Source organism: Prunus mume, linkage group LG2 (genome assembly GCF_029339155.1).
Source record: "Prunus mume cultivar Tortuosa linkage group LG2, ASM2933915v1, whole genome shotgun sequence".
Lineage (NCBI taxonomy): Eukaryota > Viridiplantae > Streptophyta > Magnoliopsida > Rosales > Rosaceae > Prunus > Prunus mume.
The window spans coordinates 26,913,685-26,930,772 of record NC_142699.1 but is presented as its reverse complement, the minus strand read 5'-3'; the positions used below and the strand labels follow the sequence as shown (position 1 = coordinate 26,930,772).

The 17,088-nt window shown below is 38.3% G+C and overlaps 1 pseudogene across 1 annotated transcript; it reads left to right on the top strand.

Moving 5' to 3' along the window:
* The first annotated feature begins 6,852 nt into the window (after nucleotides 1–6,852).
* Nucleotides 6,853–10,366, top strand: LOC103323971 (putative calcium-transporting ATPase 13, plasma membrane-type pseudogene; annotated as a pseudogene). The gene has a single exon (XR_001677214.2). The product of XR_001677214.2 is annotated as a putative calcium-transporting ATPase 13, plasma membrane-type pseudogene (transcript).
* Nucleotides 10,367–17,088: the final 6,722 nt, after the last annotated feature.

Genomic DNA, 17,088 nt, shown 5'->3' with positions numbered 1-17,088 from the left:
TGTGGGAGCTACAAGCTACCCGACCCAAACTGAGTCATGCATGTGGGGGAGTAAACAAGCCAACTCCCAAACTAAGGGAGCCAAAGCTACCCAAACAAAGCTATGTTGAGGAGCCAATAAGCTCAAAAGCTAAGAGAGAAAAAGGGCCAAGCCTATATAATTTAGGAAGGAGGCCAATTAGCCTACACCAAGTTATCTAGCATTCTCCTTCAAATATAATAAAATCACTTTGTTCAACTATTGTCCTATTGTTCTAAACCCCTTCACACATAAACCAACAATGGTATCATAGCAACACCACCCACAATCAACTTACAATCTAACAAGTGGTATGAGAGCGTCACAAACATTCATCACACACCTCTAAATTCCAACAAGTTTCTTGGTCCAAATCCCAGCACCAAAAATTATTTTTAACTAGTTAAAAATTATTTGGATGAACTATATAAAATCCCCTAAATTATGAGGTCATTTTCAAGTTTATACTCAATTTTAGAGACATTTACGAGTACATATTCGAACTCCCAGAGACCCTACAATTTGTCCCCTCTATCACACAAACCGTTAGTTAATCTTCAACTAGAGAATTAGTGAGATGGGTATATACAAAATCCAAATTTTGAGCACCACAGACTTCAAAAAATTTGGGGGCGGGGGAGGGAAAAACAAACATACAAAAAAAGGGGGAGATCTAGGTTGCGCTTGTTGGTTGGGTAAGTCGGGCAGGGGGGTGGGAGGAGAAGGGCGAACATTGATTTTTATATTTTTTATTATTTAAAAAAACAAAAGACTTGTTTACTATATATTTTGTCCACGTGGAGTCCACATCATAAAAAATTGGGGCTCACATTTGCCAGATCAGCATTTAACAAATTAATTAACGGTTTGTATAGCAATGGAGGCAAGTTGTAGGGTTTTCGGGAATTTGAGCATGTGGTTGTAAATATCTCTAAAATTGGGTATAAACTTGAAAATGACCCCATAATTTAGGGGGTTTTATGTTTGTCCAAATTATTTTTAGTACTTGGGCTTTTGCTTTTATTTTTGTTTTCCTTTTAGCCCGTAATTTGAGTTTAAGTATATTTTTATTTAGATGAAATATTATCAAATTTATCCTCTGTAGCTCATCAAAAACTCGACATATGGAGTCTCTGGGCGCAAATTAATTATAAAACCCAATTGTTGTAGTTATCCTGTAACAATAAAATAAAGATTTTAAAAAATAATAATTGTATCATATCTTGAGGAACGGAGGGAGAACTGCTCAGCCCATCCAAGTGAAGGTTGCTCCACGAAAAGAAGGTAGGCGTATATATACCACATGTTTCGTGATTATAGGGCATAGCTTTCATCTTTGCATCTGCATCCAGCATGGCAGCTTTCACAAGTTATCCTCATTTTATTTTGTACTATTTGAAATCCGTGAGTCTGTGACCATTTGATTCAGTGGCATTCAGCTTTTCCATTTCGGGAGAATGTCTGGAGTTCAAATTTTATCAACGACAGCATTTGAGTTTCGCTTTTGCTATAATATTGTAAGCATAAGGTGGAACCTCAGTTGTTTGATGCATTAACGTGCATTGTCCACCAATCACCATGCATACAGATAAATAGTAGATGTCCATTACCAAATGGAAGTTTCCCTCTCCACATAAACCCAAATATATGAAATTCTAATTATCAATAATATCAAGCATCCAAAGCAAGTTGAAGCAATTTCTCAGCAACTTCCCATCCCATGGATATTTTTCTTTTCAGTGAATCTTCCTAAATTATTTCATCCATCACTCAATGAGATAAAATAATCAGGTACTTCTGTTCTATGACTTTGAATCCATGTACTGTAAACTTAGCATAGCCAGAAAGAGGTGGCATAAGGCTCATGCTGCCATCTTTTTTTGCAGCATAAGAGTAGTTTACTTGTACCATTCTTTCTCACCATATATTCTGTGTTTTCTTTCACACTTTCAGGTGAAGGTTGGTAACAATTTTTTTAGGAAATTGAACAACTAAAGGTTAAGTTGACCCCACGACTCTTGTAGATTCCAAATTTAGTAGATAAATTCTTGAGTCAGGCGGTTGGAAACCGTTGCCCGTCCTGCACTTTCACAAGCACTGAAGTTACGTTGCATGTAATTGCAATGTTATTTGGTCCGTCCGAGATAAGGACGTCTTTTCTTTGCGTTTTATTTTACGCCACTGGATTTGCTGCTACAATGTATTAGAATTTTCCGATTAAATTGTGCATGAGTTTCACCTGGAGTCAACATTTTGAATCTTTGTCGTTGAACACCCATTGACCACTCCCATTGGAGTTTTGACGGCGTTATTACTTCTTTTTACTGACGTATGATCTCTTCGGCTTAGAGTGACACGTACGTGTTGCCTTTTAACTGTTTTAGCGGAAAAAGTTTGTTTAAAGGGCATGCGGAGTTAGAATTTCATGTGTAAGGGATCCTTTAACGACATATATATTAGAACTCATAATATTAATACATTACAAAGTAACCAAAAGGATCATATATAAAGTGTCCATTTTGCATTACTTATTTGGGGTGATAAGTGATTTTTAAAAAATTTGGGAAGCTTAGTCCATTTGGTAAAATATGAGAAAATCACTTATTGCTAAAAATTGCCGTGAGAAAAAACTATTAGGGAAATCAGCTAATGAGATGCTTTCATTTTCTAATTAAGGAGGAATCAGTTTCGAAGATGTGCTGGGTTTAAAGATTATGCGGCAAACATTTTCTGATTATGTGGGAATTCAATACCAACAACACTTTTAACAAAAAGTTTACCAAACGCCAAACTGCTTTCTCTCACAGCTAATATTACATCAATTATTTTCATAGCACAGCAATGCCAAACTAGCCTTAAAAATCTTTACAACTTTTTTTCTTTGGTGACCAACACATAAATTGATCTCAATAGATATTAAATCAAAATTTCAGAAACCCAAACAAACCATATGTGGAGAAAACACTCAAAAATACAAGAAAGATTAACAAACCTTAATTGAGTCAACCCAATTGAAAATCACATGGGACAACAACACGATTACAGTGGCCTCGTTAAAACCTTCCTAAGAAAATCACATGGGACAAATCCAGAGTAAGAAAGAGTACCACACATGCCATGGACTAACAGGAGAGTCTGACCCAAGCCACTTCGGACCATTACAAAAAATCAGAAAAGAAAAATACTTACTAGACACCAACACAGTAGACCCATAAGAGAAAACCGCAATGCAACCCAACTATTAAAAGAAGCATTCTATAAGAACTTATAGTCCTTTGTACATCACAAGACGCACACCAAGAGTCAGAGACACAAGATAACACGCCAAGAAAACACGGAGACGGCAATAAAGAGGAACCCCAGAGAAGCCCACCAACTCAACTCAGTGCCTGAGAAAGAAAAACCTTCTATGACCAAGCATAGTTCTTCGGGCAGCGCAGAGCAGAGAACAGCTGCAAAGGGTCAACTTAGTGGGAGAAAAACAAAAGGACAACAACGAAGAAAAACCCTTCAGAAAACACATTGTCGCATCCTAACACTGTCAAAAGAAACCTCCTATGAAAGAACCATAGTTCGTTGAACAATACATAACTGGAAAGCATTTAGAGAGGTAGACAACATAAAACACCACACAAAACAAACCCCACGTTAGCCATTTTAACCTAAAGAATAATGCTTCAGGGAATAGAGCATTCATAGGATGCTAAGCCCACGAACACTCTAATCGCACACTAAGGTTGGCCCCCAGGAGGCCCCACAAGAGCGATCTCCTTAGCCATATTAGAAAGGGCGCCACTGCAAATTCTCCAAGCCACCATTAGCCAAGTAGCGACAACTCCAGTGAGCAATCTCAGTTTCTAGAGATGCTTCCAAAGGCTCATACTAGTGCATCGCTGGCTAGGCCTAAGATGGTCATAGAAGCTAATCAACCGAGCATTGGACTTCTTAGTCTCATCAAAACCTCGCCCCCTACCAAAAACTAGGATCCCCATCCTCCCACCAACACACTCGAGAACGAAAATCAACCGTCGCTCCCTAAATCTTACATCAACAAAAACCCTACCACGCAACCAAATTAGCAGGACAAAAGGTGAAGAAAGGAGAGGAGGTGACGACAGCCACAAGTCAACGAGCAAGAGCAAACCCTAGGCTTTGTGTGTTTTTTCCACGGCTCTCCTTGTGTAAGAGAGCAAGTCTAAGATAGCCAAAGACAATGGGGGAAAACCAAACAAAGAGTTCTGCGTACTAACAAAACTGACTGAGATGATGAGCAAAGCAGCAGGAGGCAACTTCGCACAAACGCTGGAGGCTGGAGACATTAGAGGAGCAGCATCAGGAGCCGACGTCTAAGAGTGACAAGATCGAAAACCCTAGCTGCGCAGAAACCCTTGGTTCTAAAAGTTGTTTCCCACAACTCTTCTCGTGAACAATAGAGCATCCAACCTAATTGAAACTTGATAATATATATTATATCATATGAAGAATAACATAATAAACCAAAGTCACAAATATGGTGTCCAACTTTTTTTTTTTTAAAAGACCTTTCTTATTGAGAGGGACGATAGTATACTAAACTTACACAGATTACACGAATACTAGGAGTCGAACCTAGGACCTTACCTGAGGGAGTAAATACTCTAGACCACTACACTAGTGAATCCTTTTGATCCAACCTAGTTATAAGAGCAGAGAAATGGTTGAAAATGACTCTTGGATTTTAAGGATTTGCATGAAAATAATAATAATAATAATAATAATACGTATACTAATTAAATTTTAAGGAAAGTGATCTAAAAAAAGAGGTAAACTTGAATAGGAGACTCTTAAAATATTAAGAGCATCCACAATGAGTTCCCTAGACCACCTTCTTAGACAAATTTTAGAGATGAATTCGAAAAATACAACTCCAACCATGCTTCCTATCCACCTCCTAAAATAAGGAGACCTCTAGGAGCTCTTAAATATAAGGAGAGAGAAATGACTCCTAGTGGCTCCCTATAATTTAATGCTGCTTTGTTTTATGCATAGTTTAAACTTTTAATTAATGCTAACTTTTTTTTTTTTTATATAGAGATGGACCAATCATATTGAATTAAAAAAATAACTATAGTATTTATGACTCCCTAAACTAGAGAGCATGGTCTAAAATACCGATGATATCGGAAATATCAGTAGTCCGAAAATATGGAAATTTTGATGGAAATATCGGGATATTATCAATATCGATAAAAATTGAATAAAAACCATGAAAATTGTAAGAAAAACTTGGAAATTTTTATTGAAACTTTGGAGAATGTTTATTTAGTTAATTATCTATTAGTTTATCAAAAAAAAAAAAAAGGAAATGCATTACATGATGGATTTAACTGATTTAAGTTAATTATACAGCGAGCTGGCAAACACTGTGAGTATAGAAAATATGTAGTAATTAATGAAAAAAAGATTAAACACACCATAATCATTTATATATAATGATTTACTACAATATTTTACATTTTATTTATACATTGCATGGTAAGATACATGAGTGACTTAGTACCACATAGAGTTCCTATGAGGTTCAAATTTTTCACTATCTTCATCATCTCTATATGTAAAGTAAGTGTATTGTAAAGAGTATTCATCAAATGATAAATCCCCAAAATAGTTTTGCATGTAATTGTTAACATGTCACCCATATAAATATAAATATTTTAGCATATTATTACTAAAACATAAGTGATATTTGGTGGTTAAGGTGTTGGAGGAGTAAAATGAGGGGGTTCAAAATCCCCCTTTGTGTTTTTTTTTTCCTCCCTTTTCCTCCCTTTTTTTCCTTTTTTTTCCTTTACATCGATATTTTCGATATTTTAGCAATATTACACCGATATTTTGACAAAATATTGCTGAAGTGTGAGCGAAATTATCGATATCGATATTTTCCGATATTATCGTAGATATTGTCGATATTTATACGATATGTACATGGATATGTTCCAAAATATCCTCGATATTTCAGACTATGCTAGAGAGTATGATTGGAGTTCAAATTTTATGGAGAGCTCTTAAAATAACTTTTATGTGTTTTTAGCCAAATTTTAACTGAAAAAAGAGGAGTATGATTGTAGATACTCTAAAGTATCACAAAATATATTAATATATTATTATGAGGGCCGGAACCACTCTGATCCCTTAGTGGGCAAGAAGAGTGATGTTATATATTTTATTAACTCTTAAATACGTGACGGTAGTATCACTTTGTTGTAGACGATGATGTCAAGTTCAAATTTCATGAAACCCAACTTTTTGAAACAAAAGAAAAGAAAAACAAAAGTGTTTAATGCAAACTTTTTGACAAGAGAGAAATACTACCAGGTATTTTTATGTTTGGTACATTGAATTAACCAACTAATTTGTGTTGTATACATCAAAGTTATCATTATAAAAATTAAAAAAAAATTAAATTAAAAAGAAAAAGGAAACTTGAACATTAATCAATCTGAATGCAGTAGAATCGCACAGAGAATGAATGAGCGTGAGAACCACTTAAAAAAGACGACTCAAATTTCTTTGGCTTCTTTATTTCTTTTTATAAAGTGTGTGGAAAACCGCCCTGTATTTTCTTTTCCTTTTTCAACAACAATAGCGTGAGAATACCAGGTAGGTACCTTCCTTCTTGTCTTTTTCTTTTTGCCTTGCTCATTCAGTTTGTGCTGCATATATTCCACTCACACATAAATTTATTAATTTAACGTAAAGTACTATCTTTTACTTATAAAGAAAACAAAATACGCGTTTGGTTCATGAGAAAGGAGATGGAAAATCTTGATCCAAGGAACTATAAATTCGAGTGTCCAAGGTGAAATTCAAGGCAACAGCAAATTTGCATAATCTCCAGACAAATTCTCTTATCAATAGTTCTTTCCTTGGTTAATTGAATAATTGGTCAAAATAGTCTTTTCATCCCTCTGCCTTCATTTTCAGTACATTCTCTTAAGTTTTTTATTTTCTATTATTAAGCAGAATGGCTACCACATTGCATGCAAAACTGGGGTGCATTGAAATTGGGTCGCTTTTTGCTGCTCAAAAAAGCACTCTTAGCAAACACCAAAGAAAATGGCGTTCTGCTTTTGCAACCATCTACTGCTCTAGAGCCTTCAACCTTTTTTCTCTATCCAAATCCAAATTCACAAGCACCAAAATTACCTCGCTCTCCCCCTTATACTACTCTCACTGTCAAGCCAGATAATGAGTTCGAAATTTATCAAACCACCCTCACTGACCTGGTCAAGGAGAAAAGCCTCAACCAGCTCCGGGAGCTGGGAGGGGTTGAAGAAATAGCATCAGCTCTCAAAACAGATGCAGAGCATGGAATCCATGGCTATGGTGATGCTCAAGACATTGCCAAAAGAGTTGAAGCATTTGGCTCAAACACATACATGAAGCCACCAGCAAAAGGGTTCTTCCATTTTGTGTGGGAAGCCTTCAAAGACCTCACAATTATCATCCTCTTAGGCTGTGCTGCGCTCTCTCTTGGTCTCGGGATCAAAGTGCATGGCCTTAAAGAAGGCTGGATCAATGGCGGAAGCATATTTCTGGCAATCATTCTGGTAATTTCTGTGTCCGCTGTAAGTAATTACAGGCAGAACAGGCAGTTTGATAAGTTATCAAAAGTCAGTGACAATGTCCAAATTGAAGCTGTGAGAGGCGGCAGGCGCCGACAGATTTCGATATTCGATATTGTGGTTGGGGACGTCATTCGCTTGAAGATTGGAGATCAAATTCCAGCTGACGGGTTGTTTCTTGATGGCCATTCATTACAAGTAGATGAATCAAGCATGACAGGGGAAAGTGACCATGTGGGAATAAATCAAACCCAAAATCCATTCTTGTTCTCCGGCACCAAAGTGGCTGATGGCTACGCTCGGATGCTTGTGACTTCTGTGGGCATGAACACAACTTGGGGTGAAATGATGAGCCAAATCAGCCGTGACACGAATGAACAGACCCCTTTACAAGCTCGCCTCAACAAGCTAACTTCATCAATTGGTAAAGTTGGTTTAGTTGTTGCTTTTCTAGTGTTCATTGTCTTGTTAGTTAGATACTTCACAGGAAATACACAGGATGAGAATGGAAATCAGGAGTATAATGGCAGCAAGACCAAAGTTGATGACATATTAAACGCGGTCGTTGAGATTGTAGCAGCTGCAGTTACAATTGTTGTGGTGGCAATTCCAGAAGGCCTGCCTCTAGCTGTGACTCTGACTCTTGCTTATTCCATGAAGAGAATGATGGTTGATAAAGCAATGGTGAGGAAGCTCTCTGCTTGTGAGACCATGGGCTCTGCTACCGTCATTTGTACTGACAAAACAGGCACTCTCACCATGAATGAAATGAAGGTAACTAAGTTTTGGTTGGGTGAAGAACCTGTGGCCGAAGAAGCTTTTTCCTCTATATCTCCATATGTTCTTAATTTGATCCAAGAAGGGGTTGCTCTGAATACAACTGGTAGCGTATACAGGCCTAGTTCGGTTTCAGAAATTGAAATCTCAGGCAGTCCTACTGAGAAGGCTATTCTTTCGTGGGCGGCACATGGATCGAAGATGGATATGCAGAAAGTGGTGAAGAGTTGTTGCATTCTCTACGTTGAGGCCTTCAATTCACAGAAGAAACGAAGCGGGGTTTTGATGAAGAGGAAGGCCGACAACAATACAATTCAAGCACATTGGAAAGGAGCTGCTGAGATGATACTAGCAATGTGCACAAGTTACTACAATGCCTCTGGACTTGTTATAAATATGGATGACAATGCAAAAATGAGATTTGAGCAGATTATTCAAGGTATGGCAGCTAGCAGCCTCAGATGCATTGCATTTGCACATAAAGAAATTCCAGCAGAGGAGCAAGTGGATGAACAACAACACAGAGCTTTACTTAAAGAAGATGGATTGACTCTATTAGGACTTGTTGGTCTTAAAGATCCATGCCGTCCTGGGGTGAAGAAAGCAGTTGGAGACTGTCAATATGCAGGGGTAAATGTCAAAATGATCACAGGTGACAATGTTTTCACGGCAAAAGCCATAGCCACCGAATGTGGGATACTCAAGCCTGATCAGGACATGTTCAGTGGAGCAGTGGTAGAAGGTGTGCAATTTCGCAACTACACGCCAGAAGAGAGAATGTTGAAGGTGGACCAAATCTGTGTAATGGCAAGGTCCTCTCCATTTGACAAGCTCCTAATGGTGCAATGCTTGAAACAGAAAGGCCATGTGGTTGCAGTGACAGGTGATGGCACGAATGATGCACCTGCGTTGAAAGAAGCTGATATAGGACTTTCCATGGGAATTCAAGGCACAGAAGTTGCCAAAGAGAGCTCAGATATTGTGATCATGGATGACAACTTTGCATCAGTGGCCACAGTTTTGAAATGGGGAAGATGTGTTTACAATAACATCCAGAAGTTCATCCAATTCCAGCTCACTGTCAATGTTGCAGCTCTTGTGATCAACTTTGTAGCAGCAGTTTCAGCAGGTGAAGTCCCGTTAACAGCAGTTCAATTGTTGTGGGTGAATTTGATCATGGACACACTAGGTGCTCTGGCTCTTGCCACTGAGAAGCCCACAAAAGAACTCATGGAGAAGAAACCAATGGGAAGGACTGAGCCTCTCATCACCAATATCATGTGGAGGAACCTCTTGCCTCAAGCACTGTACCAGATTGCAATCCTCCTGACCCTGCAATTCAGAGGCAAATCAATCTTTGGTGTGGATGACAAGGTAAAGGACACCTTGATCTTCAACACTTTTGTGCTGTGCCAGGTGTTCAATGAGTTCAATGCAAGGAAGCTTGAGAAGATGAATGTGTTCAAGGGAATTCACACCAACAAATTGTTTCTGGGGATCATTGCAGTGACAATTCTGCTTCAGGTGGTGATGGTGGAATTTCTGAAGAAGTTTGCAGATACAGAGAGGTTGAATTGGGGGCAATGGGGTGCATGTATTGGAATTGCAGCTGTTTCTTGGCCAATTGGTTGGGTTGTCAAGTCTATACCTGTACCAGAGAAACCCATTTTCAGCTATCTGAAGATGAAAAAACATAAGAACGAACTCCATTTGAAGTATTTTGAAGGAATCCCCCCAGGCTGGATGCATCAGGCATGGTTGCATTGTTTTATTTGATAATTTATTAGATTCTTTTATTATTCTAAAATATTGTAATTAAAACTTTGTTGCACAGCATACAGTTGATAATGTAAGTATTTGCAACATTGTTTTTGTATGTAAGTAGATTCAGCATATAGTTGATAATGTTAAGTTAATCTTCAGATTTCCCTATTTTAATACACAAGTTTAATAAATTATGCTTCTTTTTTTTTAGAGTAAGAGATAATCGTATTCATAACTTAGGCACCAAGGCCATCAGCCATAAGGGCATAAACTACCCAAAAAAGGTTGATACAAATACACCACAACTATATCTCCACTAATAGTGGCATAAAGCCAAACAAATTTCCACATGAAAGCTACAAGCCTAAATAAATCAGATGTGGACAACAGCGCCCAAAACTACCAATATAACTACAACTTTTAAACTCTCACAAATAAAAATACAAGTAAAGACTCAACTACAAACAAAACACCCAACTCACAAGAGATTTGATATAATTATTACAACCCAAAAAAAAGGGCAAAACCAACCCAGATGACATAAAGTAGAGTTGTCGTCGTCGCCACTACGAAAATAGGAACACTTCTACCAGCAAACCGCAGAGTCTCCTGAAAAATGCTCAAAACCCAAAAATCTACCTGCACAGCAAACTCAAATAATGTCCCGAGCGTTCAACAAATTCAACTTTACAAAACTGAACATTAGATAACAAACCAAACAAAAACTTGCGGCTGCACCTAGGTTAGCCTAGGTTGCCTACGTACCCTTACTAAATGATCAAGCCACACGTAGTTCTTTCTACCTGAAACACAATTAAGATAGTACATAAATATTCAAAATGAAACCAATGAAGAAATTTTGGAATCATTCTTTATCTTGGTGTCCACAAGCTATATAATGAATATCATGCCATTAAATCAAGTACCTAACTGTTCAATTAGCTTATCATTATACATCCAAATTCTTGCATAACCAAACCTTTTACCTGAAAGTCATACCTGCAATCATCCGCATAGTACATATATCATGTAATCACCCACCAAGGGGCATATGGAAACACCATCAAATCTGAAGGCAACAGGGGAAGGGGAAACTAGCTAACTACATGTATAGACAAGTCGGGCAGGTGGCTAGGGATCCTAGATGCAGAAAATATGAGCAGAGTGGTGAATAATATCATGTTAACTGTACCACACGTTAGTACTGCACTAATCTCCATATAGATGTACCGCAAACATAATCCATCAATTCCAATAATATACCGTCAATTTCAAGGACCACACATGTGGCCACATGTGTGATGCATCCTCACAGAACTTGGGGGACACGAGGTCAACCCGAAATGCATTTCACACATAACTCGGGGACCCATGGTTGGCTTGAGACGCATTCCTCGCATAACCCGGGAAATACACACTGAGAACACAAATCATCGCACCACACTGTTCGGGCGTCACGATACGCGTGAGGCAATATCATACACGCGAGGCAATATCATACACGCGTAGACAAATTTGTCAATTCCCTCGCAGGACTTAGGGAGATATACTCAACCTGAGAACCGCAATATAATCATCAATTCCCTCGCAGAACTCAGGGAGATATACTCAACCTGAGAACACAAAATAATCCGAAGGCAACCATATGTCCGAAGACATTCCAAAGGCAATTGTATGTCCAAAGACATCAATACTTTATAAGGCAACCAGGATGTTAGTAGACATCAATATTTCCAAAGGCAACCAGGATGTCCATAGGCATTAATATTTCCAAAGGCAACCATATTTCTGAAGGCAACCAGGATGTCCGTAGACATCAATATTTTCGAAGGCAACCAATCCAATTATTAATCCATTTAACACACACACATATATGTATATATACAATGTTTGGAAGGTAAAAGAGATAAAACAATAATTCACAAATATTTAATAAAACTCTTATCGCAAAATACCAACTTAAAATCAAACAACCAAGCCCCAAACACCTCCCAACCAAATGGTCCCGGTCGGACCAGCAAGGCCCACCATTTAGGTCAATTAGGCACGCGGGCCCACGACCTCTAATTCTCGATCCGAAAGTTCATATAGGTCTAACAAAGTTTACTAAACAAGTCCCAAAAGTTTGATATCGATCTAGCGGTCGGATCTAAGCCAATCGCACGATCGGACGGCGATCGTTTTACCTAAACTTAGAATCATTTACTCGAAGTATTTGGGACTCCTATTCTTGATCAACGAGTTCCTACACGATTCAAGAGCTACATAGAACAACATATTTGAAATTGGGACTGATCTAATGGTCTGAACCCATCGAACTTGGATATCACATAATAGGTGCAATACCTGTTCTGAGCATATCATTGTACTCATGACTACAAGGGTAACAATTTAGAACTCAAAGGGCTGCCACACCATGGCCCACGCACCGTCACCCACCCCAGCAACGCTTGGGTGTCTTGAGAAATTTTCGATGATGGAAATTTCTCCAAACACCATACAATACCTATATCAATAGATTACTAACTAGGGAATCAACTTTTGTTCTTGGACCATGGCCAAAAACGGACCTGAAATAGTCAAAAATACTATCAAATCGCTGACCAAAAATGGATTTAAGAATCGATCTTTAAAACCTCAAAATTTACCCTAACCAAGTACATAAACAGGTAGAGAGTGATGAGTAGATGAAATTCCATACCTCACTCGACGAAAACCATCGCCGGAATTGCCAACAAATGCAAGAACACCTCCAGAAAAAAAAAACCTAACCACTTCTCAACTTTTCGATTTGAGCTCACCGTCAACGAATTGGATAGGGTCTTGGGTGGGAGGAGAACGAGAGGAACATTTTTCGTGAGGTAGCACGACCAAACGGTACACGACGCGTTAATTGGTGGCTGGGAAGTCGAACAATCATTGTTGCTATGATATCGCTAGGGTGGCAATGGGTGCAGTCGTGTCGAGTTAATAAGCGTGTCAAGAATGCTCAACCCGAACCCAACCAATTTAATAAATGTGTCGTGTTGGGTTCGGGTCGTCTTTATTGTGCGGATTTCTAGTTGTGTAACGAGTTCATAAATAATAACATGCATGTTACAAAACTCATAACTGAAAAAATTTAAATAAAAAAACGGAGATATGAGAGAAAATATAAGGAAAAAAAAAGAAAAAAAGATAGAGAGAGAAGGGAAGAGAGAAGGAAAAGAAAAAAAAAATAGAGAGAGAGAAGAGAGAAGGAAAGAAATTTTTTATTAAAAAAAAAAAGAGAGAGAAAACTAAAGAGAAGGAAAAAAAATAAAAAATAAAAAAGGAGAGAAGAGAGAAGGAAAAGAAAGAAAAAAAGAGAGAGGAGAAGATAGACGGAAAAGAAAGAAAAAGAAACATTATAAATATCAAAAGGCATAGCATATAATCACAAAGTTGTATGTAGCATGGTGGATAAGGTGTTGGAGAGGAATGAGGGTGGTAGGAGTTCAAAACCCCTTGCACTGAAGGGCAACAATGCAATTTCACCATAAATAATTAATTAAACAGTCATTTTTGGACAGGGTGTTGCAACAAAAATCTTTACAACTTCTTTTCTTTGGTAACCTACACATAAATTAAGCTCAATAGATGTTAAATCAAAATTTCAAAAACCCAAACAAACCATATGTGGAGAAAACACTCAAAAATACGAGAAAGATTAACAAACCTTAATTGAGTTAACCCTATTGAAAATTTTGAGAAGAAGATTTCATTCATAAACCATAATTGGCATACAAACAACAACACGATTATAGTGGCCTCGTTATAACCTTCCTAGGAAAATCACATGGGACAAACCTCATGGTAGGAAAGAGTACTACACATGCCATGAACTAACAAGAGAGTTCAACTCAAGCCACTTCGGACCGTTAGAAAAAACCAGTAAACAAAAAAAAATGTACTAGACACCAACACAGCAGACCCACAATGCAACCCAACTGTTAAAAGAAGCATTCTATGAGAACTTATAGTCCTTTGTATATCACAAGAACAACATCGCACTCCAAGAGTTAGAGACGCAAGAGAACATACCAAGAAAACACGGAGATGACAACAAAGAGGAAGCCCAGAGAAGCCCACCAACTCAACTCAGAGCTTGACAAGGAAAAACCTCATATTACCAAGCATAGTTCTTCGAGCGACGCACAGCAAAGAAAAGCTGCAAAAGATCAACACAATAGTGAGAGAAAAACAAAAGGACAACAAGACAAAAAAATATATATATATAAATAAAAAAAAACCCCTTCAGAAAACACATTGTCGCAGCCTAACACTATCAAAAGAAACCTCATATAAAAGAACTACAGTCCGTTGAACAACACAGAACTAGAAAGCATGTAGATAGGTAGACAACAGAAAACACCACAGAAAACAAACCCCACGCTGGCCACTTAACCTGAAGAAGAAGGCTTGAGGGAATGGAGCATTTGTCGGATGCCAAGCCCACGAACACTCCAGCCTCATACTAAGGTTGGCCCCTGTTAAACATTAATGCACATTTGAGAGAGATTTCTACAAGACAGCAGAATTTTCTAGAATAATATAGAATGAAAAGTCAGTGGTTGTATTCCCTAAACACTAGTTAATGAAGCTAGTAGAAAGCTCTAGTAGAAAACTACAATATATGGCTGAAATTACTTAGACAAAGTCGGTTACTGTGCAAACCGACTTAACTAAGCAAAAAGCCAACTTAGATAGTCGGTTCAGCAACTCTATATATAGCTATAACAGCCCACTAATGTATTCAAGTTAAGAAAGCTGAAAAACCACCAGCTGTTTAAACTCACATCAGTCACCTCTTGTATCCAATCAACTCTAAAGCCTTGTACCCTTCTTATTTCAATCAATAAAATAAGTTTATCTTGTTACTCTTTTAAGAAAGTTTTCTATTCATTATCAAGCTATTGTCCTAAACAATATCAACCATTTTCCTAAGCCTCTCTTCTCCCTAAAACTAACAGCCCCCATGAGGCCCCACAAGACCGGACTCTTTAGCCATATCAGAAAGGGCGCCACTGCAAAATCTCCAAGCTACCATCAACCAGTTAGCGACAACTCCCGTGAGCAATCTCAGTTTCCAGAGATGCTTCCACTGGGTCATACTCGTGCGTTGCTGGCTAGGCACAAGATGGTTATAGAAGCTAATCACCCGAGCACTGGACTTCTCAGTCTCATCAAAACCTCGCCCTCCACCAAAAACCAGGATCCCCATCCTTCCACCAACACACTCGAGAACGAAAATCAACCGTCGCACCCCAAATCTTCCATCGACAACAACCCTACCATGCAAACAAAATCAGCCGGACAAAACATAGAGAGAGGAGAGGAGGCGGAGACAGTCACAAGTCGATGAGTGAGAGAAAACCTTAGGCTTTGTGTGTTTTTTCCACGGCTCTCCTCGCGTAAGAAAGCAAGTCTGTGACAGCCAAAGACAAAGGGGGAAAACCAAAAGAAGAGTTCTGTGTACCAACGAAACTGACTGAGACGATGAGCAAAGTAGCAGGAGGCGACTTCACACAAACGTTGGAGGCTGGAGATGTCAGGGGACCAGCATCAGGAGCCAACGTCTGAGAGCGACAAGACCGAAAACCCTAGCTGCGTAGAAACCCTTGGTTCTGAAGGTTGTTTCCCACGACTCTCCTCATGTACAAAAGAGCATCCAACCTAATTGAAACTTGATCATATATATTATATCATATGAAGAAAAACATAATAAAACAAAGTCACAAATATGCTATCTAACCTTTCCTATTGCCAGAGACGATAGTATACTAAACTCACACACACTATATGGATGTCAGGACTCGCTATACACCGCGTTGTTCAGTTGTGGTGATGACGAGGGCAGCCCAATGGCTTTGCCGTGTGTGTTCATGTAGCACACGCTCACGTCTCCAAAGAGTTTCCAAGTAACTTCTTTATCCAAGGAACTATAAATTCGAGTAGCGGCGTCCAAGGTGATTCAAGGCAACAGCAAATTTGCATAATCTCCGGACGAATTCTCTTATCAATAGTTCCTTCCTTGGTTAATTGAATAATTGGTCAAAATAGTCTTTTCATCTCTCTGCCTTAATTTTGAGTACATTCTCTTAAGTTTTTTATTTTCTATTATTAAGCAGAATGGCTACCACATTGCATGCAAAACTGGGGTGCATTGAAATTGGGTTGCTTTTTGCTGTTCAAAAAAGCACTCTTGGCAAACACCAAAGAAAATGGCGTTCTGCTTTTAAATGAAACAGTAGGTGTTGAAGATGGTAACAACTGCTGCTGTGCTGGTGCTGCTGTGTTGAAGATGGCATTCTGCTATTCAAAAAAGCACTCTTAGCAAACACCAAAGAAAATGTTACCATCTTCAATACTCCTTTTATGTATTAATTTGTTTCTCATACCGACCTTAATATTCTATGTTTTTTTTAATAATACACAACATATATTAAACTATTTCATAAAAATACAATAAAATATAATAAAAATTTCATTCAAGCAATAATCTACTTTAAACTAATCTAAGCTAGAGGAAGAGGGATCCAAATTCGGGTGCAGAGTGGGGAGCACATCTGTTCTAGCCAACTTGATTAAGCCCATGTTTGCTTCAAAAATAAAAATTTAGCTGTCAATATGAATACAAAATAAGAGTTGACATAAAGTCTGCGGTCCTTTTTTCTTCTTTTTTTCTGGGTGGTTTCCCGGAGCCTGCTGCTAGTGCGTGTAAGTTCTTTTGGTCTTCTCTAACAACTTCATGTACAAGTTTCCGATGAGAAACGTGCTCTTATTGTCTTCCTCTTCCAAAAGAAGATTAAGTAGGCCTCTTCATGCAAGGTGGTGATCCTCGTACTACAATTGCATTCTATAAACAATTTAATTCCTTAAAAATTCCCCAAAACATTTTCTCTAC